Here is a 25,081-nt window from a genome sequence, read left to right as displayed (position 1 = left end):
TTACCAGTTCCTTTTGTTGATGATCTCTTAAAGTAAAAGAAAAACTGAGAGATCACGAACTATGTGTGGTCCAAAAACTTTCTATGTAAATAGTTTTGCACCTCTTCAGGTGCTCCCTTTTGGTTTTACGTAAGCCTTTTTAAAATGATAAAATTTTACCATTGCAACAATAGCAGACCTGAACAAAAACCCGTTGGGTGTGGCCGCAGACAAGGTCTAAAGGAAAAGCATCAGTTATGTCCTGCAGCCCAACCAGAACCACCATTGGATGTTTGGAGCGGGTCCTCCACCAGCAAAAGAGACACTTCAAGATACCCCGGTTGGGACAGAGTGTCGGTTGTTTGCCAAGAATAGTTGATTGTCTAATGAAATGTTGACAGTATTTTAATATTGATAGTAATAAAATGTTGACAGTATCTTAATATTGATCGGATTGAAAGCACTTTTTGTAGAATATAGTACTAGCGTAGTAATGTTTAGTAAATAAAAGTCTTGTTTCACAGATAAGATGTTCAAAGCAGGTGGTGAACCATAGCTAGCGGTTGTCACAGGAGGTAGTCAGGTTCATAGATAGTATGAATAAAGTTAGTTTGTAATGTTATAAGCAAGGTACCTCTCTCAGAAGTTTTATTGTGACAAATTGTTAATTACTGCAGTAATATTTACAAAATGACTTTTGTATGCTCCTCTGTAACATCTGTGCTTTATTTTCAGCCCGCGGGCGTGCTGGGTTTAACAGGGGGGGAATGTGGTGCCCCTGAGGGTTCAGTCGCCACAGAGGTACTGCACCTCACCCAGGGGTGTAGTATCTCATGACCAGGTAAGATGCGGGCACCTGACCACACTCCACACCTGCATCCCACACACACTTTGAACAGCAGAACACCCTCTATGGCCCCTGCTTGGTTCATAAAGAGTGTTGGGAGGTGGGCGGAGCTTAGGAAAAGAGCAGGAGATTTTTAGGCAGTTGGTGAGTTCCGTCAGAGGGAGGGGAAGTGAAAGGACGTGTTTGGAGCAGCTCCTGTCAGGAGGAGCTGCTGGACAGATTGGATTTGAAGGAAAGCTCTCTGAAGGAAAGAGTGGTTCTTCTAGAGGCACGGGTGGAGAGTGCTGCCCGTGCGGCTCGTCCCACGCTGATAGCCTTCAGGTGGGGGAAGAATCCAGGTTACAGAAGGGTCTCAGCCCCTATCCTAGTGGAGTGTACATCATGACTTAACTAACAAACTGACAGCTGTGGCTACTTTATATGCCACAGCGAATTACCACAGTTATCTTCACCAGAAAGGCAGCCACATAGGATCAAAGAAATGCCTGAGTCACGTTATCTGACAGGATCTGCAGCAGCTGGAATGGGACACTGACTGTGAGATGTTGAAAGGAAGGAAAGTGGAAAGCAGCATTGTGGAGACGGCCTGGGAAGGTACATACTGACAGGGAGTGTTGGAAGAGTGCACTGATTTGCCTGGGAGTTGACTGGACCCCCTTGCCTGGAGGACTCAGTCAGCACTAAAGCGGGCATCTGTATCGCAAACAGAACTGTGAGTAAAGTCTTGGAAGTGCATCCAACTGCGTCATCTGTTTCCTTCCTGCGTCATCAACCCAGCACAGCTTCAATTTTCACTCCCCACCACATCACCACCTCAAAAAAACTACTCTCAACGACCCTGGGACTACTACTCTACCTGTGGAGAGCATTTTTCACCTCAGCTGCGCCATACCAACGGTCCTAGGGGACGGCATCACAGCGCTGGTCGCCTCTGACCAGAAGACCACAGGTGGCGTCACGAATCACATATAAACTTTATTCTCATTTAATTACACACTAATTCTTTACATGACTGCCTGGGGCCACGGACTGGGTCACCGCCACTGTGACCTTTCCCATTGAAGTTAACGGGCCCGGTACCAAGTATCCCACGGCCCCTGGGGCGGGTCAGCACACCTTGTGCTTTTTGATACTCCAGTAATGTTGCAGCTCTGAAATATGGCAAAACTGGTGGCAAATGGCTTCTTGGCAGCTTCACGCTTGATTTTCCTCAATTCATGGGCAGTTATTTTGCGCCTTTTTTTATCAACGCGCTTCTTGCGACCCTGTTGGATATTTGCCGTGAAACGCTTGATTGTTCGGTGATCACACTCCAAACGTTTGGCAATTTCAAGACTGCTGCATCCCTCTGCAAGACATCTCACAATTTTTGACTTTTTGGAGTTCGTCAAATCTCTCTTCTGACCCATTTTGCCAAAGGAAAGGAAGTTGCCTAATAATTAAGCACACCTTATATAGGGTGTTGGTCATTAGACCACACCCCTCCTCATTACAGAGATGCAAATCACCTGATTTACATAATTGGCAGTTGGCTTTCAAGCCTATACAGCTTGGAGTAGGACAACATGTATAAAAAGGATGATGTGATCAAAATACTAATTTGCCTAATAATTCTGCACACAGTGTAAATAAAATGGGAATGGTTGGTGATATCAACTTCCTGTTTGTGGCAAATTAGTATATGGCAGGGGGGAAACTTTTCATGATGGGTGGTGGTGACCATGATGGCCATTTTGAAGTCGGCCATCTTGGATTCAACTTTATTTTTTTTCAATGGGAAGAGGGTCATGTGACACATCAAACCTATTGAGAATTTCACAAGAAAAACAATGGTGTGCTTGGTTTTAACATAACTTTATTCTTTCATGAGTTATTTACAAGTTTATGACCACTTTTAAAATGCCCATTGTGTTGGATTGTCAATGCAACCCTCTTCTCCCACTCTTGACACACTGATAGCAGTGGACATCCTTATGTGATTGGAGCACAGGAAACGCTGTGTCAAGGTGTAGAGCAATCAAAAACATGGGAAGTCCAGCTCAACGAACTTGTGAAGAAACTTCTTTCTTTATTCACCAGCAGAGGGTAAAACAACATCAGCATAGACAGCTACATGACATGCGATGACGCGTTTCAGGTGACTACGCACTCTTAATCATGCTTAAGGGTGCGTAGTCACCTGAAACGCGTTGATGTCACATATCATGTAATTCTCTACACTGATGTTGTTTTAACCTCTACGCTACACTTTTGGTGAATAAAGAAAGAAGTTTGTTCACAAGTTCGTTCAGCTTGACTTCCCTTATTTTTGATTAGGAAAAAGAACCCTGCAAATATTCAAGAGCTTGAACAAACTGCAGAGGAAGAGTGGGCGAAATTACCAGCTGAGAAGTGCAAGAAGCTTATTGATGGCTACAAGGAACGTTTGGAGGCTGTCATCTATGCCAAAGGGTGTAGAACCAAGTATTAAATAGGGGTGCCTTTATTGCAGCACATGTTGTTTATTCTTTACAATTGCAACATGTAAGTTGAAACACAATGTTTTATTGTTGTATTACTTTGTATTAAAAAATCCTGAGGCTATAACTATGGTACATTTACGTTTATTTATGAAGATATTGTACAGTTAATGAAAAAATGAAGGGGTGCCTATAATGGTGAGCAGCATTGTACATTGTTGCTTAATTTTGATTGGACTATTTTAATATTAACTAATAAAGGTTACTTTTTAATTGGGGTTTTCTTTTTATGAGTCTTGCATAAATACCCTTATGCATATCAAAATCTACCAGATATTCTAAATCTACTAGAAGTCATCATCATTAAGGAGTGAGATTGGATCCTGAGTCACCCCAGTTTTGCTCTATGAGTTTCAAAACTAAATTTACAAACCTGAGAGCTGCCCAAACACCACCCCTGAGTAATCTTCAGAGACAGAATACTCTTTATATTATAACATTGGCTTATAAAACAATGTTAACTCCCTGTTTAGCTTAAGTATATTTATATTCCCTTATTTACTTTATGGTGCCATCATATAATTAACCACAATCTACAACACGGGTTTCCAAGTGGCACATACATTGAGTTTTTGTTGAGCGATTAATTATCACAGATTAATGTCTTCACCATTTCTCAGAAATGTGTCATTAAATTAATCTCTTATGATAACTGGGAAACTTGAAGACTTCTTGCCTCATTCTCCGAGCTCTATAAATACAGCAGCCGGACAGGCTCCGGTATCATCGCAGGTAAATATATTGCTGGATACTGGAGCAGAGCGACAAGGATGGCGCAGATTCTGGTACTAGTCGGGCTTCAGTCCTGCTTGATGATGTCTACTGCTGTAGAGTTAAGAAAGATTATGCCAGGACTCAACCCTCAGAGCCTTCAATGAGCATATCATGTCTGGTTAGATGCAATGAGAACTTACAGCTATTTAAAGGGATCTTCTCATTCTCCTTAAATAGTCATATTTACATGAAACTGATGTTTCTGAATATTCTTTAAACATGTTAGGCTAGTTTCACATTAGTGCTTTTGAGCGCAGCGACGGCCTGCGCACGGCCGCCGCTAAGCCCCGCCCCCTGCAGCGCCTCCGCCGGTAGCTCCGCCTGCCGGCGCATGACGCTGCATACGTCCTGCATCCCCTATCTTTATCACTGGGGGCGCAGGCCATGCGCAGTATGCATTTGGTGGCGCATGCGCCTTTTTGACGGTTCGCCAAGCGCAACCAAACTGCAGCAGGTTGCGTTTGGCGCAGGTCGGCGCACCGTCAAAAGGACGCATGCGCCGCCAAACGCATACTGCGCACGGCCTGCGCCCCCAGTGATAAAGATAGGGGACGCAGGATGCATGCAGCGTCATGCACCGGTAGGCGGAGCTACCGGCGGAGGCGCGGCAGGGGGCGGGGCTTAGCGGCGGCTGTGCGCAGGCCGTTGCTGCGCTCAAAAGCGCTAATGTGAAACTAGCCTTACCAGTGCTAACCAAAGCAGCTCTTCTGGAAAATTCTGACCCAATGCCTGTACGAGAGCTGCAAAAATATTTGGAGCATGTTTGCATTCCGTTGAGAAGAAAGAAGGAACTGCAATTAATTAAACAGTGTCAGCAACGAAATGTTAATTTTTGCTAATATAAATTCTGCATCAATTTCTCACAATTTTCATGATCTCTGATTGCAATCATCTAACATTTAGTTTCAGGGAATAAAAATTTGTTCTGGTCATGGGATAAAACAGATTGCTCAACCTTTTCATGATTTGGTAATTTTACTGTAAAGCTGACCATACACATGTCTTAGCGGAACACTGGTTAAACTGACAGCTAGTTCTCATGACTCCTCTGTGCACATGAACGCTCGGCCAAGGGCTCGTTTGTGTTCATTGAAGAGAAAGCTGCAGCCAAACAGCGGTGGCAGTGGCTTATTTCATGGACAATAAATGTGTCGGGTATTTCCACATCAAATCAAGCATCATCTGTCAGGGAATAGTCCGACAATGACTAAATCAGTGTGTTCAGCCGACCTTGGTGAGGTGTATATGGGGGGCCTTAACTTTAAGGAACCATCATCACATGACCAGGGCAAATTATAATTGCAGCGGCGTTACCGCTGACCATATGGTCTGATGAGAAGGTTTTTTTTGGTTGTTTGCTTGTTTATATTTTGTCTTGATATTAAGACTTCATCAGTAATATTGTTATTTCTCTCCGTCTACTCTGCAAAGTGCAATCTGGCAGGTCAGTGGAAGAATGACCAGGGCACTGGTATTACAATATTTAGTGTCAAAAATAATGGACTATTTAATGGGACTTACGGAACAGCTGTATCCACTACTAATATGACCATTGTGGAATCATCACCTTTCATTGGATATCAGCAACTAAGTGATTCTCCTACATTCGGCTTTACCGTGAAGTGGGCATTTACAAGTAATGTATTTTCTTTCTTGATCGCTATATTAAATATTGTAAACAATGTATGAAAGCCATGCATGATCATCCATCAACAATGGCAGAGATTTCTACTAACAGTAGTATAAGTATCAAAACAGAAGAAAATTTAATATTCAGAGATTTATGAAAAATACTTCTGTTTTTCTTTCTGTAGATTCAATCACAGTGTTTGCGGGTCAGTGTTTTATCAATTAAACAGGACCGCCTATTCTACAAACCATTTGGCTGCTGAAATCAGAAAGTGATGATATTAAAGATAACTGGAAGCAAACAAGGTAAACATATATATATATTGACATGGTATATTAAACTTTAGGATCATCAGGGAAAGATTCTCTGTATAATCAACACTTTCCTCTATAATACCCCTTGCACTTGTACACTGTTTATCAGCCTTCCTAACATGATCCTTCCAATTAGTATCATGTACTTGAAGGATGCCACTCTACTGAGTGTGTGGAAGTTCTATGTCTCTTGAGTACAAGGCCACATAGTCTTCCCTAGAAGTTATGCTATACATGTAGTTCCAGATTCATCAAAATGGTCTTGATGAGGGAGTGTATTTGGAATCAGATGCTCCAGATTAGAGATGAGCAAACCTTTCAAGGTTTGGTTCGGATTGGCAAACGTCCCAATGTTTGCTGAACAGTTCACCAAACATATCCGAACCCCATTGAATTCATTGGGAGACAAAACGAAACATATAGCCAAAACAGCTCAAACTAGAGGCAAACATCAGGAAAAGTGTCATCAACTGACCCAGAGTACAAATAGTATAAGGATGCATGGGACAGGGCTTAAACCAGGATTTCTAGCTGAAACATTGATCAGTAACAGGTGGATGAGTGACAGGTGTAGGCCTGGTGCTCTGAGAGCCCTGCCAAATTCAGGCAACACACATGAAGGAGACCCAACTAGCAGTCCAAACATTAGGGGCAGATACCAGGAAAAGTGGCATCAATTGACCCAGAATACAAATAGTATAATTGCGTAGCATGAATGCATGGGACAGGGCTTGGACCAGCATTTTTAGCTGAAACATTGATCAGTAAAAGATGGATTAGTGACAGGTGTAGACCTGGTGCTCTGAGAGCCCTTCCAAATTCAGGCAACACACATGAAGGAGACCCAACTTTCAGTCCATACATTATGGGCAGACAGCAGGAAAAGCGACATCAATTGACGCACAGTATAAATTTGATAATGGTGCATCAGGGTCTAGGCCAGTATTTAGAGCTTTGAATTTAAGTTTAAATTAAGATGAGGAGGGTGAGGGACCGGTGTAAGCCAACTGTACTGGGAGCCCTGATACCTCATGCAGCAGTTCAAACTGTTTTTTTTTGCTCAGTCACACTCAGGTGGCACAAATATCAGCTTTGTAAACTACTATAGTTAGAAACAATTATGGATAGTAACACAGGTAGTTGACTGAAAGTAAGTGCAGGCTTGTCGGTCTAGGAGCCATACTGCTATAAGCAACACATATGAAGGAATCCCAGCTTGGAGTCCAAACATTTCAAAAAAATGTTGCCACACACCACTAAAGTGGCATAAAATTCCCCAGAGTAGAAACAGAATAATGGGACTCTGACACCCCTTCCACTACAGGCAACCTACCAGATGGCGACCCAACTTGGAGTCCCCACATTTCAAAAAATTGTTTGCCACAACAGCAGCAGTAGAAACAGCAGGCACAGAAGCCACAACAAAGGTGTCACTGACTGCAATAATGCGATATCAATGCAGCACACTAAAAACCACACCATCGCCTACTGTGCCCAGTCTGCGACTGGGGTGCAAAAGTCATTGAAGATCCATGACTTGTTCATCTTGATGAAAGTTAGGTAGTCTAAACTTTCAGGGGACAGCCAGATGTGCTTACCTGTCAGGACACCACCAGCAGCACGTTCTGAGAGAACACTGGCTGCCGGGTATGGCAAAACCTCCAAGGCATGGCAAGCGAGGTCAGGCCACGCTTCCATTTCTGAAGTCCAAAATGCAAAATGCAAAGGAGTCCAAAATTCCCCAGATGGCATTGATATTAAGCTCATACACCATCCTCTCCAGTCGTTCAATATGTGTCAGACTTGTACTTTGTTCTGCTGGTGCACAGGCTGGTCTAAAAAATGTGTGAAACGACTCACAGAAACTAATTCTGTCACATACACTGCTGCTAATGTTTTTGTGTTAATGACACAGGGTCTCATTGTTGTCTTGGGGAAAACCACTCTTAAGATTGTCTACAAGCGTGTTTCGATACTCCAGCATGAGTGCGTCTCTTTCCAGTGGGGGAAGCATCTGGCAAAATTTACTCTTGTACCTTGGATCTAACAGAGTGGCAACTCAGTAGTCAGCACTATTTCTAACACTAAGAATATGGGCATCATGTTGCAGATTGTGCAGCAAGAAGGTGCACCTGTGTTGGGCACTTCCATGAGGTTCAAGTCTATGTTGTGTTGGTGCTGAGATAACACTCAAGCTCGCTTCCTTCGTCCCCTCCTGCCCACCACGGACAACAAAGAGGGGATCATTATCCTCTTCATCTCCTGACTGTTGCATGCCCATCACCTCTTCCTCCTCATCCTCTTCCATTTGTTCCTTGGCTCTTGCACCTTCAAAAACCGTTTGTCTGGTACCATGAGCCCCCTGGATAGCTGTAATCCAGCCATCCATGGCACCTACCTGTGCGACGACAGTCCGGAAATTTGAGATATTGTTATACCTTCCGTATCCTCCTCTGCTTCCTTCTCTTCCTCTGGTACCACCACTTCCTCCCGCAGACTATTCAAAGTGTGCACCAGCATGTAGAGGACCAGAATAGTGATGCTGATGATGGCATTATCAGTTCTAACTGTGCAGAAGGGTGCAGAGGTCCTTCATCTGTTCCCACTCCACAAGCAAGATTTGCACCATGTCCGTACTGTTTTGGCCCAGGCTATGCAAAACGACATACTGCACCGGGGCTCTACTGAGTCATTTTTTGCAAAGTTGGCAGATAATGTGAGTTGGCTTGTCCTTTGCGGTCTCAAAAAAGGCCCAGGCTTGGAAACCCTTGCTGCCCATGCGAACTGCAGACCCGTGAGTACATTCTGCATGTGCCTCAGGTATTTGAGTCTCATCATGATGATCACCTCTACCTATGAGGGTTAACATGAAGTGATAAGGGTCTGGATTCTGCTTGGACCCTACTTCATATGGCCCCAGATTCAACTGAAAAAAATTTGGGGTATCAGTCCAGCTTTCATCCTCTTGATTCTATAAATCTTTGGAGCAGACATCTGAAGCTCATGGAAAAGAATGTATGAACAACTCTGCAAACTCGTCCAACTGTGGTTCCCCACAGTCAGTTGAGCGGTTGGAGAGTTGTGACATGGAGGAAACAAGGGTATTTGGGGTGACAACTCTGATTATTGTATTGTGTGTGATGTTAGGGTGGAGGAGAGGCCACTTGAGGCAGCGCTTGCCATCCACTGGAGCACATGCTATTTCTGGCCTTGCCATCCACAAGGTGGATGCCAAAGAAAGGGAGTCGAGTAGGCCATCCAATAGCAAATATTGTCCGTTGTCTTTGGATACGACAAGACAGTGTTTGTTCAGTAGATCTTTCAGTAACGTTACCACCTAATCCACGTACACCTTGAATACCAAGGCTATTCTCCCTTTAACCATGACCTCGCTTTATCCCACTCATGTTGGACATACCCTTCCCCTCTTTTAACCAGCTGTTCACAGTCCTAGGCCCATACCTGTCAGTCACCTGTCACTAAATTAACAATCAGCATTTGTTTGTTGAGATAGTGTTTCTGGACCACACTATTAGCAGAAAGGATTCAGATTCAAAAATATGGCCTGGTGTCTGGCCCACACTATTAGCACAAATAACTTCAATTCTGAAATGTGGCCTGGTCTGTGGCCCAAAGTATTAGCACAAACAATTTAGATTCTGAAATGTAGCCTGATCTCTGGCTCACACTATTAGCACAAACTATTTTGATTCTGAAATGTGGCCTGCTGTATAGTCCAAACTATTAGCAGAAAGGATTTTGATTCTGAAATGTGGACTCCTGGCTGGATCGCACTATTAGCACAAATGACTTAGATTCTGAAATGTAGACTCCTGGCTGGACCACACTATTAGCACAAAGTATTTAGATTCTGAAATATGACCTGGTGTATAGCTCACACTTTTCAGAATCTAAATAATTTCTGTTAAATGTGGCCTGATGTCTGGCCCACACAATTAGCACAAATGATTTAGATTCTGAAATGTGGCCTGGTGTATGGCCCACACTATAAGCAGAACGGATTTAGAATCTGAAATATGGCCTCGTGTATGGCCCACACAATTGGCAGAAAGGATTTATATTCTGAAATATGGCTTGGTGTCTGGCCCACACTATTTGCACAAACTATTTAGATTCTGAAATGTGGCCTGGTGTATGACCCACACTATTAACAAAACGGATTTAGATTCTGAAATGTGGCCTGGTGTCTGGCCCACACTATTAGCAGAAAGGATTTAGATTCTGAAATGTGGCCTGGTGTATGACCCACACTATTAGCAGAAAGGATTTATATAAATACATACATATGTAAATATGGGATTACTAGCCACACACTTGAAAAGGAAAAAATGGAAAGGAGAAAAAGAAGTGTGCAGACATAGGCAAGGATCACCATAGATAAACAAAAATAAATAAGATTTATTGAGATTCAAAAACACAAGCAAGACAAAGAACACATTTAAAAAAAAGCAATTAAAACCAGAAAGCTAAATGTAAAAAACAACTGGAGGACCATATAAGGACCAACCAGGCTCCTCCACTATGTGCACCGGGGTGTGCTGGAATTTTGCACACTTAAAAAAATTCCTGGAAAATGGTTATTTCAAAATAATAGCATTCCATAAAATACAATTCATAAGCTATAAACGTGAACAGTAAAAGAAGGGTAATAATATATAATCCTAAAATATTGGGTACCCAAACAAGAGTAGTTCCTGACAGAATTTTCCAGCACACCCTGGTGCACATAGTGAAGGAGTCTGGTTGGTCCTTATATAGTCCTCCAGTTGTTATTTACATTTAGCCTTCTGGATTTTTTAATTGTTTTTAAATGTGTTCTTTGCCTTGCTTGTATTTTCCACATAGCCTTTCTATATACAGAGTAAGCCCCCACATGGCTTCCTAAATACAGCGTGAGCATGACATAGCCTCCCTATATACAGCATGAGCCCCACATAGCCTCCCTATATACAGTGTGAGCCCCACATAGCCTACTATATACAGCATGACCTCCACAAAGCCTCCCTATATAAAGTATGAGCCCCACATAGCCTCCCTATGTACAGTGTGAGCCCCACATTAAATCCCTTACAGTATGAGCCCCACATAGCCTCCTATATACAGCATGAGCCGCACATAGCCTCACTATATACAGTGTGAGCCCCAGATTAAATCCCTTACAGTATGAGCCCCACATAGCTTCCTATATACGGCATGAGCCACACATAGCCTCCTACATGTATACAATGATCCTATACACATGAACAAAAAAAACCCAGCAACAACACATACTTGCCTCCCTACGATTCCCCAGGCACTCTGCTCTCTCCAGTGCACTGACTATCCACAGTGCACAGGAGATGTGATGACACTTTAAAAAGAGAGTTTGTTTGCAGAAAATACACACTTAGAAAGCATAGCACTTTGGACACTAAGCGGTTAATTCATCAAAGTGTTTTTGACAGTTTTTTGTCGTAACACACTTTGAAAAGTTGCAACTTTTTTGAGTAATGCAAAGTTGAGCAAAACTTTTATGACTTTTGTTGTTTTCAAGCCAGTCTTGGCCAGCGCCACAAAAGTGGACAGAGAATGGGTATGACTGCGCCAGCCCAACAAATTCATCAAAAGTTACCAGAAATATGACTGGAGCAGCATTTTTGGTGAAGTACACGCCACCAAGAAAATGTGCCAGATTCATTAAGTGGTGTGCACCTCATGATGAATTCTGCACATTTTAACCCACCATATCTATACAATTCATTAAGTCTGGCATATACAGCTCCAATCCTAATAACTTGGCCCCTCCAAATGATTATGTTTGGTTTGAAAAGTTATGTTGTGCTGACAGACACCCTTTAAAAGGAACCTGACAGGTCCCTTATGCCCTCCAACCCATCATCATCATTAGACTATTGGTTTCTAAATACCCTACGTAACCAGCCCTCTATAGTGTTTAACACCACAACCCATGTTTAAAAAAGGATTTATAAACTGTGCATTTCATATGCTAATAAGAATATAACATTATACTCTGTGTGTGTGTGGGGGCTGTGTTATATTGTGTGTGTGGGGGGCTGAATTAAACTGTGTGCATGTGGGGCTGCATTATACTCTGTGCATGTGTGGCTTCATTATACTGTATGTGTGGGGGATGCATTATACTGTGTGGGGGGGCTTCAATATCCTGCATGTATGTAGGGCTGCATTATACTGTGTGTTTGTGGGGCTGCATTATACTGCGTGCGTGTTGGGCAGCATTATACTGCGTGCGTGTTGGGCTGCATTATACTGTGTGCATGTGGGGAATGCATTATACTGTGTGTGGGGGCTGCATTATACTACAGTTGTGGCCAAAAGTATTGACACCCCTGCAATTTTGTCAGATAATACTCAGTTTCTTCCTGAAAATTATTGCAAACACAAATTCTTTGTTATTATTATCTTCATTTAATTTGTCTTGAATGAAAAAATACAAAAAGAATTGTCCTAAAGCCAAATTGCGTATAATTCCACACCAAACATAAAAAAGAGGGTGGACAAAAGTATTGGCACTGTTCAAAAAATCATGTGATGCTTCTCTAATTTGTGTAATTAACAGCACCTGTAACTTACCTGTGGCACCTAACAGGTGTTGGCAATAACTAAATCACACTTGCAGCCAGTTAACATGGATTAAAGTTGACTCAACTTCTGTCCTGTGTCCTTGTGTGTACCACATTGAGCATGGAGAAAAGAAAGAAGACCAAAGAACTGTCTGAGGACTTGAGAAACCAAATTATGAGGAAGCATGAGCAATCTCAAGGCTACAAGTCCATCTCCAATGACCTGAATGTTCCTGTGTCTACCGTGCGCAGTGTCATCAAGAAGTTTAAAGCCCATGGCACTGTGGCTAACCTCCCTAGATGTGGACGGAAAAGAAAAATTGACAAGAGATTTCAATACAAGCTTGTGCGGATGTTGGATAAAGAACCTCGACTAACATCCAAACAAGTTCAAGCTGCCCTGCAGTCCGAGGGTACAACAGTGTCAACCCGTACTATCCGTCGGTGTCTGAATGAAAAGGGACTGTATGGTAGGAGACCCAGGAAGACCCCACTTCTTACCCCGAGACATAAAAAAGCCAGGCTGGAGTTTGCCAAAACGTACCTGAAAAAGCCTAAAACGTTTTGGAAGAATGTTCTCTGGTCAGATGAGACAAAAGTAGAGCTTTTTGGGCAAAGGCATCAACATAGAGTTTACAGGAGAAAAAAGAGGCATTCAAAGAAAAAAACACGGTCCCTACAGTCAAACATGGCGGAGGTTCCCTGATGTTTTGGCGTTGCTTTGCTGCCTCTGGCACTGGACTGCTTGACCGTGTGCATGGCATTATGAAGTCTGAAGACTACCAACAAATTTTGCAGCATAATGTAGGGCCCAGTGTGAGAAAGCTGGGTCTCCCTCAGAGGTCATGGGTCTTCCAGCAGGACAATGACCCAAAACACACTTCAAAAAGTACTAGAAAATGGTTTGAGAGAAAGCACTGGAGACTTCTAAGGTGGCCAGCAATGAGTCCAGATCTGAATCCCATAGAACACCTGTGGAGAGATCTAAAAATGGCAGTTTGGAGAAGGCACCCTTCTAATATCAGGGACCTGGAGCAGTTCGCCAAAGAAGAATGGTCTAAAATTCCAGCAGAGCATTGTAAGAAACTCATTGATGGTTACCGGAAGCGGTTGGTCACAGTTATTTTGGCTAAAGGTTGTGCAACTAAGTATTAGGCTGAGGGTGCCAATACTTTTGTCTGGCCCGTTTTTGGAGTTTTGTGTGAAATGATCAATGTTTTGCTTTTTGCTTCATTCTCTTTTGTGTTTTTTCATTTAAGACAAATTAAATGAAGATAATAATACCAAAGAATTTGTGATTGCAATCATTTTCAGGAAGAAACTGAGTATTATCTGACAAAATTGCAGGGGTGTCAATACTTTTGGCCACAACTGTATGTGTGGGGGGCTGCATTATATTGTGTATGTGTGTGGGGCTGCATTATACTGTGTGTGTGCCTGCAGTATACTGTGTGTGGCTCCATTATACTGGGTGTGTGTGGAGGGGGCTGCATTATACTGTGTGTGTGCCTGCATTATACTTTGTGCGGGGCTTCATTATACTGTGTGGGGTGCTGCATTATACTGTGTGTGGGGGGCTGCTTATACTGTCTGTATGTAATAATTAAACTGGAGGACTCAGGAGTCTTTTTGCGTGGAGCAAGACACTACAGAACACAGTTTGTAGATGAGAAAGTCTATATAATAAACACATGGTGCTTCAAACAAGTGCAGAGAAAACTCAAGTCCATAACACTTAGAATAACTACTTAATAAGTCTGTGGGAAACCTCAGAGAGAAATGCAATCAGCAAAACAGTCTGTGAAGCGCAGTTTGCACTTGAGAATGCTGGAAACAAGTAGGTCCAAACAAGGTGTTAGATTATCCAGGGAGGCCTGGGTAGGAAGTCTCAGATTAAGCAGAGCAGTCCCGAGCTTTGCAGCTAATTAAACAAAGGTAGAACCAGAGCAGCAGTCAGCTTACGTGTTGCAGGTGAAGGTCAGCGGCACCAAGGAAGCAGCATGAGTAGTCAGGAGCAGGAGGAACACTGGCACAGATGAATACAGCAGAACTCAGACAGCGAGGAGCAGGATATTCACACAGGTTTGCAGTAGCAGCTGGAAAGCCAGGAAAACACCAGGAGCTGAACACAGGCAGAATACTCTAGCACAGACTAGAGTATGGGGTGGAGTTATAAGGCAGGAAGACAAAGGTCACATGAAACAAAAGACGCCTTCTTGAAAAAGGGCAGGCATTCCCAAAAGGTAACCAACAATATTCAGAGTTGTGACAGTGTGTGTGGCTGCATTATACTGTGTGTGGGGGAATGCATTATACTGTGTGTTGGGGGCTGCATTATACTATGTGTGGAGGGCTGCATTATACTATGTGGGGGGGCTGCATTATACTGTGTGTGTGTGGGGGGGCTGCATTTTACTGTATGCATGTGGAGCTGCATTATACTGTGTGTGGGGCTGCATTATACTGTGCGTGTGGGAGGCTGCATTATACTGTGTGTGGAGATACATTAAACTGTGGGTGTGGGGGGCTGCATTATACTGTGTGGGGGGCTGTATTATACTTGTGTGTGGGGGGCTGCATTATACTGTGTGTGTGGGAATGCATTATACTGTATGTGGAGGCTGCATTATACTGTGTGTTGAGGGCTGCATTATGCTGTGTGAAGGCTGCACTATACTGTGTGTGGCTGCATTAAACTGTAGGTGTCTCTCTGCATTATATTGTGTGTGGGGCTGCATTACACTGTGTGTGGGGGGCTGCATTATACTGTGTGTGTGTGTGGTCTGCATTATTCTGTGTGTGGCTGCATTATACTGTGTGTGGGGGCTCCATTATACTGTGTGTGTGGGGTGCTGCATTATACTGTGTGTAGGGTTCTACACTATACTGTGTGTGGTCTGCATTACACTGTAGGTGTCTCTCTGTATTATACTGTGTGTGTGTTGGCCTGCATTATACTGTGTGTAGGGCTACATTATACTGCGTGTGGGGGGCTGTATTATACTGTGTGGGGGGGCCTGCATTATACTGTGTGTAGGGCTGCATTATACTGCATGTGGGGGGATGTATTATGCTTTTCATGTGTGGCGGCATTATACTGTGTGTGGGGGCTGCATTATACTGTGTGTGGGGGGCTGCATTATATTGTGTGAGGGGCTGCACTATACTATGTGTGGCTGCACTATACTGTGTGTGACTGCATTATACTGTAGGTGTCTCTCTATATTATACTGTGTGTCTAGGCCTGCATTATACTGTGTGGGGGGGCTGTATTATACTGTGTGTGTAGGGGGCTGCATTATACTGTGTGTGGGAATGCATTATACTGTGTGTGTGTGGGGGGGGCTGAATTATACTGTGTTGCTTCTTCCCTTCCGAGCTCTCCCGTGTCTCCAAACAAAACTTTGCATGTGGGGTATCGCCATGATCAGAAGACAGTGGGCAACAAACGGTGGTGCCCACTTTTTCATGTTACCTCTTGCAAGAGTGGAAAATTTGGGGCTGAAGCAGCATTTTCATGAAAATTTTCAATATGACAACCTAATGTTATAAAATTCGCTATACCCTTGGATAAATTCCTTGAGGGGTGTAGTTTCCAAAATGGAGTCACTTGTGGGTAGTTTCAGCTGTTAGGGCAATTTAGGGGCCGTGCAAATGCAACATGGTGACCGCAATCTTTTTCCGCCAAATTTGTGTTCCAAAATTCAAATGGTGCCTCTTCCCTTCCAAGTCGTGACGATTGTCCAAACTGAGGTTTCATCCACACCTGGGGTATCAGTGTGCTCAGAAGAACAAATTTTGTCGTTCCATCCCTTGTCATAGTGAAAAAATGGGTATAGCAGAATCACTTGGATACATTGGAACATTCTAGAGTTATTACCACATAAAACTGCATTGGTCAGATTTGAAAAAACTTGGCCTGGTTTTTAAAGTGGTATTCCGAAGGCAAAGCATTTTTCCCTATCTTTTTAGTCCCATAATGTAAGCTATTTTCTAATATACTTGCTTTAAAAATTCCCTACCGTTCCTTAACTACACTAAATACTTTTGAATTTTTTCTCTACTTCCTGTCTGATGACAATTTGCTTGAAAATTCCCAGTGCATGCTGGGATACTCAAATGAAGCATCATCAGGGGGGCAGAAGTTGCAGTCATTGCCACATCCCCTCGTTGATGCTTGTTTCACGGGCTGTGCTCTCCCTGAACTGTACCTGTAAATGCTGCGGACAATAAACAACTGCGATTCCTCGTGGAATTTTATGCAGCATGTGCACAGCGTTTTTGCATTTCCCATTCATTAACATTGTGTGTACTCTGCACTGCAGATTTGAGGCAATTCTGCGCATCCAAAAACACTGCAGAAACGCATCAAAATCCGCAACGTGTGCACATACCCTTAAGGTCAAAATTGGCTCTGTCACTAAATGGTTAAACATGAGTCTTGGTGTTAAACACTATAGACAGCTGTTTAGGCAGGGTGTTTAGCAACAAATAGTCTAATGCTCCTGGGTTTGTTGGGCATGTGGGACCTGTCAGGTTCCCTTTAACCCCTTTCTGACATTTGACATACTATCCCGTCCATGTGCCCCAGGCCCGTATGCCCATGGACGGGATAGTGCGTTATAGCGATCAGCTGTGCTCACAGGGGAGCGCAGCTGATCGCGGCCGGGTGTCAGCTGATTATCACAGCTGACACCCGGCACTATGTGCCAGGAGCGGTCACCGCTCCGGGCACATTAACCCCTGGCACACTGCGAACAAACATGATCGCAGTGTACCAGGGACATAGGGAAGAATCGCGCAGGGAGGGGGCTCCCTGCGTGCTTCCCTGAGCCCCTCGGAACAACTCAATTTGCTTGCATTGTTCCGAGGGCCTCCTTTCCTGCAGGCCCCCGGATTCAAGATGGCCGCGGGGGCCTTCCGGGTCCTGCAGAGAGGCAGCTTTCTCGGTGCTTGCTGCGAGCAGGTGCTGAGGAGCCTTCTACACTGCCTGTCAGATAGGTGATCTGACACAATATAGTAATGTCCCCCCTGGAACAAAGTAATAAAGTAAAAAAATTAAAAAAAAACAAGTGTAAAAAGAAATTCCTAAGTAAATTAAAAAAATGTATATATTCCCTAATAAATTCTTTTTCTTTTTAAATAAAAAAAAACAATAAAATATTTAGTATCGCCGCTTCCGTAATGACTCGCCCTATAAAACTGTCCCACTAGTTAACCCTAGTGAACCACTTCATAAAAAAAAAAACAAGGCAAAAAATAATGCTTTATCATCATGCCGCCGATCAAAAAGTGCAATAACACGCGATCAAAAAGACAGATGTAAATAAACATGGTGCCGCTGAAAATGTCATCTTGTCCCGCAAAAAGCGAGCCACCATACAGCGTCATCAGCGAAAAAATAAAAGTAGTAGCTCGCAGAATAAAGCGATGCAAAAATAATTATTTTTTTTTAGATAAAATTGTTTTTATTGTATAAAAGCGCCAAAACATAAAAAAATATAAATGCGGTATCGCTGTAATCGTACTGACCCGAAGAATAAAGCCACTTTATCAATTTTACCACACGCGGAACAGTGTACAGTCATGGCCAAAAGTTTTGAGAATGACACAAATATTAATTTTTACAAAGTCTACTGCTTCATTTTTTCTAATGGCAATTTGCATATACTCCAGAATGTTATAAAGAGTGATCAGCTTAACAGCAATTACTTGCAAAGTCAATATTTGCCTAGAAAATGAACTTTATCCCCCAAAACACATTTCAACATCATTGCAGCCCTGCCTTAAAAGGACCAGCTAACATTGTTTCAGTGATTGCTCCACACAGGTGTGGGTGTTGATGAGGACAGGGCTGGAGATCAATCTGTCATGATTAAGTAAGAATGACACCACTGGACACTTTAAAAGGAGGCTGGTGCTTGGCATCATTGTTTCTCTTCTGCTAACCATGGTTATCTCTAAAGAAACACGTGCAGTCATCATTGCACTGCACAAAAATGGCCTAACAGGGAAGAGTATCGCAGCTAGAAAGATTGCACCTCAGTCAACAATCTATCGCATCATCAAGAACTTCAAGGAGAGAGGTTCCCTTGTTGCCAAAAAGGCTCCAGAGCGCCCAAGAAAGACCAGCAAGCGCCAGGACCATCTCTTAAAAGTGTTTCAGCTGCGGGATCAGGCTACCAGCAGTGCAGAGCTTGCTCAGGAATGGCAGCAGGCAGGTGTGAGTGCATCTGCACGCACTGTGAGGCGGAGACTCTTGGAGCAAGGTCTGGTCTCAAGGAGGGCAGCAAAGAAGCCACTTCTCTCCAGGAAAAACATCATGGAGAAACTGATATTCTGCAAGAGGTACAGGGAGTGGACTGCTGAGGACTGGGGTAAAGTCATTTTCTCTGATGAATCCCCTTTTCGATTGTTTGGGACATCTGGAAAACGGCTTATTCGGAGAAGACCAGGTGAGCGCTACCACCAGTCTTGTCTCATGCCAACTGTCAAGCATCCTGAAACCATTCATGTGTGGGGTTGCTTCTCAGCCAAGGGAATGGGCTCTCTCTCAGTCTTGCCTAAAAACACAGCCATGACTAAAGAATGGTACCAGAATGTCCTCCAAGAGCAACTTCTCCCAACCGTCCAAGAGCAGTTTGGCGATCAACAATGCCTTTTTCAACATGATGGAGCACCTTGCCATAAAGCAAAGGTGATAACTAAATGGCTCAGGGAACAAAACATAGAGATTTTGGGACCATGGCCTGGAAACTCCCAGATCTTAATCCCATTGAGAACTTGTGGTCAATCATCAAGAGACGGGTGGACAAACAAAAACCTTCAAATTCAGACAAAATAAAAGCATTGATTTTGCAAGAATGGACTGCTATCAGTCAGGATTTGATCCAGAAGTTGATTGAGAGCATGCCAGGGAGAATTGCTGATGTCCTGAAGAAGAAGGGTCAACACTGCAAATATTGACTTGCTGCATTAACTCATTCTAACTGTCAATATAACCTTTTGTTACTCATAATATGATTGCAATTATATTTCTGTATGTGATAAAAACATCTGACAAACACACATAAAAACCAGAGGCCAGCAGATCATGTGAAAATATAATATTTGTGTCATTCTCAAAACTTTTGGCCATGACTGTAAACACCCCCCCAAAAGAAATTCATGAAATGCTGGTTTTTGTTCATTTTGCGTCGCAAAAATCGGAATAACAAGCGATCAAAAATTGTCACGTGCCTGAAAATGGTACCAATAAAAACGTCAACTCAAAATAAGACCTCACATGACTCTGTGGGTCAAAATATGGAAAATTATAGCTCTCAAAATGTGGTGATGCAAAAACAATTTTTTGCAATAAAAAGCATCTTTTAGCGTGCGACAGCTGCCAAAAATAAAAACCGCCATAAATAGTAAATCAAACCCCCCTTTATCACCCCCTTAGTTAGGGAAAAATAATAACATTTTTAAAAAAGTATTTCCATTTCCCATTAGGGCTAGGGTTAGGGTTAGTGCTAGGGTTAGGGTTGAGATTAGGGTTAGGGATGTGTTGGGGTTAGGATTGGAGTTAGAATTGGGGGGTTTCCACCGTTAGGCACATCAAGGGCTCTCCAAACGCAACATGGGGTCTGATCTCAATTCCAGCCAATTCTGTGTTGAAAAAGTCAAGCGGTGCTCCTTCCTTTCCAAGCTCTGCCATGCACCCAAACAGTGGTTTACCCCCACATATGGGGTATCAGCATACTCAGGACAAATTGCGCAACAACATTTTAGTTCTAATTTCTCCTGTTACCCTTGGGAAAATAAAAAATTGGGGGCAAAAATACAATTTTTGTAGAAAAAAATGATTTTTTTATTTTTATGGCTCTATGTTATAAACTTCTGTGACGCAATTGTGCTGATGTAAAGTAAACATGTGAGAAATGTTACTTATTAAGATTTTTATGTGCCATATCTCTGTGATTTAGGGGCATAAAAATTCAAAGTTGGAAAATTGCAAAGTTTTCAAAATTTTTGCCAAATTTCTGTTTTTTTCCGCATATAAACGCAAGTTATATCAATGAAATTTTACCACTAACATGAAGTACAATATGTCACGAGAAAACAGTGTCAGAATCACCGGGATCCATGGAAGCGTTCCAGAGTTATGACCTCATAAACAGACAGTGGTCAGAATTGTAAAAATTAGCCCGGTCATTAACGTGCAAACCACCCTTGAGGGTAAAGGGGTTAAAGAGATTGTGTCACTATGATAGATCCAGTAATGATATTCATTTGCTGTCATAGTAAAGCTCTAAAATCTAAATATCAGAATTGATTACAAAAATCTCCTTCTGTGGCAATGAGAGGATGTTGGATTATTTGTTTTCAGAGCTGTTGACTACCTGACATGAATCATGTCCACCAGTAGCGTAGCTACCGGGGGGGCAGAGGGGGCGGTGGCCCCGGGCCCCTCGCTCTCAGGGGACACACCCGGCGCTACGCTACAGATGCATTTTGGGCCCCTGAGCAGGTGGGGGGGCCCAGTGCTAGCAGTGGGCCCCCTGGCCGTCATCGCAGGGTCAGCAGTGTCGGCTACATGCCGACACAGCTGACCGCATTGATGACAGAAGGAGCGAGCACATTCTTATAGATGCGCCTTTTCTGGGGTGTCTGGGGGCAGATTTTTGTAGCCAGGGGGGCCAAAAACAATGGTCCCTCTCAAGGCTATTTAAATCTGCACTCACTCACCTGCTTTACCTCTCTGGTTGTCAAATTACCGTGGGAGCCCACGCAATTTTTTACAACAAATTAACCCCTTAAATTAACACCTACACCTCCCAAATTTTACACACAAACCCTCATCTAATTACTAGTGAAAGACATAGAGAAAAAACATGAAATGAAATGGTTTATTGTATGTAAACCATGTGTCATTTCATGTCGGGTTGGGGAATGATTTTACAGAAGCTGGCTATTGAATTAGCGGCTATTCTGCTATGTAGAACTCAATGAAATATAAATATATATATATGTGTCCATATGACATGTACATATATATATATATATATATATATATATTCTATGTGTATATGTCTATTCTTTCTATTCTTTATTAAACCTGTCAGTGTGATTTTACTGTATTGCCGGCTTTTCTAAAGGGCACCAGGTGTGTACTTCTCGCAAGTCATATGTGTGGTCCATGTGTAATGCGTTGTTTCTGCGCACCCATAGACTTGCATTGGCGTACTATGGGCGTAGTACGCTGACAATCTGGCACGGACCGTAAAATACGGGTGAGAAATATACGGCTGAGCTACCCCATAGAGAATCATTTGTCCGTGTTGAATGCATTGTTTTTACGCCTCTCACTCGTCCGTATTCCTCTCTAGTGTGACCCCGGCCTTATTTAAAGACTCTGAAGTATCAAAATGTGAGTATACAAACTAATGTCTGTCTGTCTGTTTTTCTCCCTGCAGTCTGTAATCACTTTTGTCTCTCTTGCAGCATTCCTTATCATGTCCTCCAGTGCCGAGCAGATCTCACAGAGTGGACAGGAGATGGAAGTGAGTACATTTGCTACTGATTGTTAAGTATTGACTGTCAATATGACACATGAGGTAAAATCATGTATTTTCTTTACAGAACCATTCCAGTGCAGATGAGCAGGAGCAGCAGACTCAGGCCCAAGATCCGATGGCAAGACGGCGTGTAAGTATTCTTGACTATTTTTGGTTTAAGTGTTTTATCTTTAGAACATTAATGCCTTTCTTTCTTTTCTAGGTTCCACAAAAGGAGGAAGAAGCCATTGATAATGACCTACTTATCACATTGGTGGAGGAGCGAGTTCCGTTGTTGGACACCCGGGATCAGCAGCACTCGGACGCAGTGGTGATTCGGCGGCTGTGGAATGAAGTGGCCCAATCGCTGATGGATGAGTTTGTCAACGCCAAGCCACAAGTCCGAAAGGATTTTCGTAAGTATTGCAATGTGGTCAACGCGGCTGTGAACCTGTAAGGCCGGGATCACACAACCGTGTGTGATGTGAGAAACTCCTGCCAGTTTCTCGCATCACACACGGTTGTGTGATCCCGGCCTAAAGTACATTGTTTAACAATTTTTTTCCCCCTTCACAGTGAACAAAGTCAGAACCCGTTGGCGTTCAATGAAGGATCGCTTCAATAAGGACCTGAGACAGGAGATCAAAGTTCGAAGTGGTGCTGCTCCAAAGATCAGGAAATACAAGTACCATAGGATGCTGTCTTTTCTGAGGCCTGTGCTTGCTCAGCGAATGTAAGTATTTTTGTGTTGTATTCCATTGTGTTGTATTTCATAATCTGATTTTTTTCTTTTCCTCAGGATATGTTGGCGCTTTTACAATTGTTATTTTTTTGTACTAATATTTTTCATTTCTTTTCCACACAGAACCTGGAGCAGCACCATCGAGCCAGGATTGTCTTCGGTTGGAGCGGCCCCTCATCAAACAGCCATCGAACAGTCCCAGTCATCCACCAGCGGTGCAGCAAGTGGGCAGGCTTTACAGGCTGGAGAACAGGCAGCTGGTCCTTCAGGTGTTCCCCTGTCCCAGGCCTCTGCCACTGCTTTCTTTGGGTCTTCCCACCAGCGGCAGAAGGCCTTGGACAGGTCACTCATGCCTGAGTTGGTTCACTTGAGCTCGGTCTTCCAGAATGGCCTGAAGGTACTCGGAGATAGACTGGAAAGTGGTTTTGCCCATATAAACACACTTTTCCAGGATGTCAACAGACGTCTTGACCACCTAGAAGCTGACCTTCAGAGACCAGCACAACATTTTTTACTGCTATAGAGTGGGGCATGTCAGAACACCTTACACCTGATCTCCAGCTGAATGTGATGCAGGCCTGCAATGCTGCTTACGGTCAGGCTATGCAGCAGACTCGGTACTAACAGCAGCCACACATGGCATTTCCACCTGTGCCACCACTAACCCACTTCACCTCTTTACCAAGTTCTGCTGCATGCAAATGTACTGCCGCCACCATGCCCAATCCTGCTGTACACCACTATACCGCCACCACCATGCCAGGTCCTGCTGCTGAATGCCAGTCCACCACCACCACCTTCCGGGTCCTGCTGCTGAAGGCCAGTCCACCGCCACAACCATGCCAGTTCCTGCTCCTGTTCGCCCGTCCACATCTACGTTGCCGAGTCCTGCTCCTGCATGCCCGTCTACCTCCACGATGAAGTGTTCTGGTACTGCACGCCATCCTCAACCCACCACTCCCACCCTCCCAAAGAGACACAGAAGAAGCAAGATGCCTAGTAGCAGCTCTGGACAGAGATCTGGACAGAAATCCAAAAAGAAGAAACATGGCCCCAAAACTGTCCTACCACCTCCATCCTCACCTCCCAATGTATCTCTGTTGTCCCATTTCTCTCTCCCTTCCAGTGTGTCTCTCCCATCCCATGGTTCCCCTCTTAATGTGTCTACTCCCATCCCTGACCTCCCAGACCCGACACATTTAGTTGGCCCTTCCCCTGGAACCCCTTCATCATCCACACGTAGCCAATCATCCCAGCTCCACACCCCCCAGGTCAATAACATTTTGCCCTCATACATTCACAAAAGTTAAGTTTTGTTGCTAAATAAAATTGTGTTTTTTTTCACCAATGACTGCTTGTTCTTTGTCTCTTTCTGCGCCGTCGCCGTCAAAACACACTGTGAGCACCTTATAAAACTAAGTATTGTAATGTTGAGGGCACTTGGAACAGGTGTTTAAGGTGTTTTATTATTTTTGTTAGCAAACATAACAGGTACATTTTAGCATTCCAGGTATATAACATTACAGGTACATAACATTACAGGAACATTTTACTGGCTTAAACCATTTCATCTTGCCATGCCACACGTCCTATATCCGAAACAAAGTAGGCAGCAAATGTATCCCTCATTTGGGCAACTTCCCTTGTCCTCAGAGGGTGATGTTGGTACTCTGGCAATGGGGTAGAAACAGGTTCATCAAGTTCTACATTAGGTCGCACTTTAGCCATGATGTAGTTGTGCACAACCACACATGCTTTCACAACTTCATTGACAGTCTCAATTTTTTGATTAATGGCTGTTCCCAAAATCCGCCATTTAGATACCAGCAAACCAAAGGCACACTCCACAGTTCTTCGTGCCCTTTTGAGACGGTAGTTAAAAATCCTTTTTGTGTGGTTCAAGTCCTGACTGGAGTATGGTTTAAAGAGGTTTCCACACATCTGAAAGGTCTCATCCCCAACCACAACAAATGGGATTGGAGGTCCTTGAGTGTTGGGAAGAGGTCGTGGCAGTGGGAAATTGAAATTATTCCCATATAAGCGTTGACCCATGTCCGAGTTTTTGAATGTCTTGGAGTCATTACCTCTTCCAGAAGATCCAATGTCCACGGCGACAAATCTACAGTCTGCAGCTG

The 25,081-nt window shown here is 43.5% G+C and overlaps 1 long non-coding RNA gene across 1 annotated transcript in view; it reads left to right on the top strand.

The window, feature by feature from the left end:
• LOC141088407 (uncharacterized) overlaps positions 1 to 25,081 on the top strand; it is a 44,862-nt gene that overhangs the window by 18,939 nt on the left and 842 nt on the right. The window contains exons 2-3 of the long non-coding RNA XR_012231952.1: positions 5,551 to 5,755; positions 5,934 to 6,054. This is a non-coding gene — a long non-coding RNA (uncharacterized lncRNA). The remainder of the gene's footprint in view (positions 1 to 5,550; positions 5,756 to 5,933; positions 6,055 to 25,081) is intronic.

This window comes from Dendrobates tinctorius, unplaced genomic scaffold (genome assembly GCF_039654945.1).
Source record: "Dendrobates tinctorius isolate UK_male_01 unplaced genomic scaffold, ASM3965494v1 ptg000003l, whole genome shotgun sequence".
Classification (NCBI taxonomy): Eukaryota; Metazoa; Chordata; class Amphibia; order Anura; family Dendrobatidae; genus Dendrobates; species Dendrobates tinctorius.
This window is presented reverse-complemented; position numbering and strand designations above follow the sequence as displayed.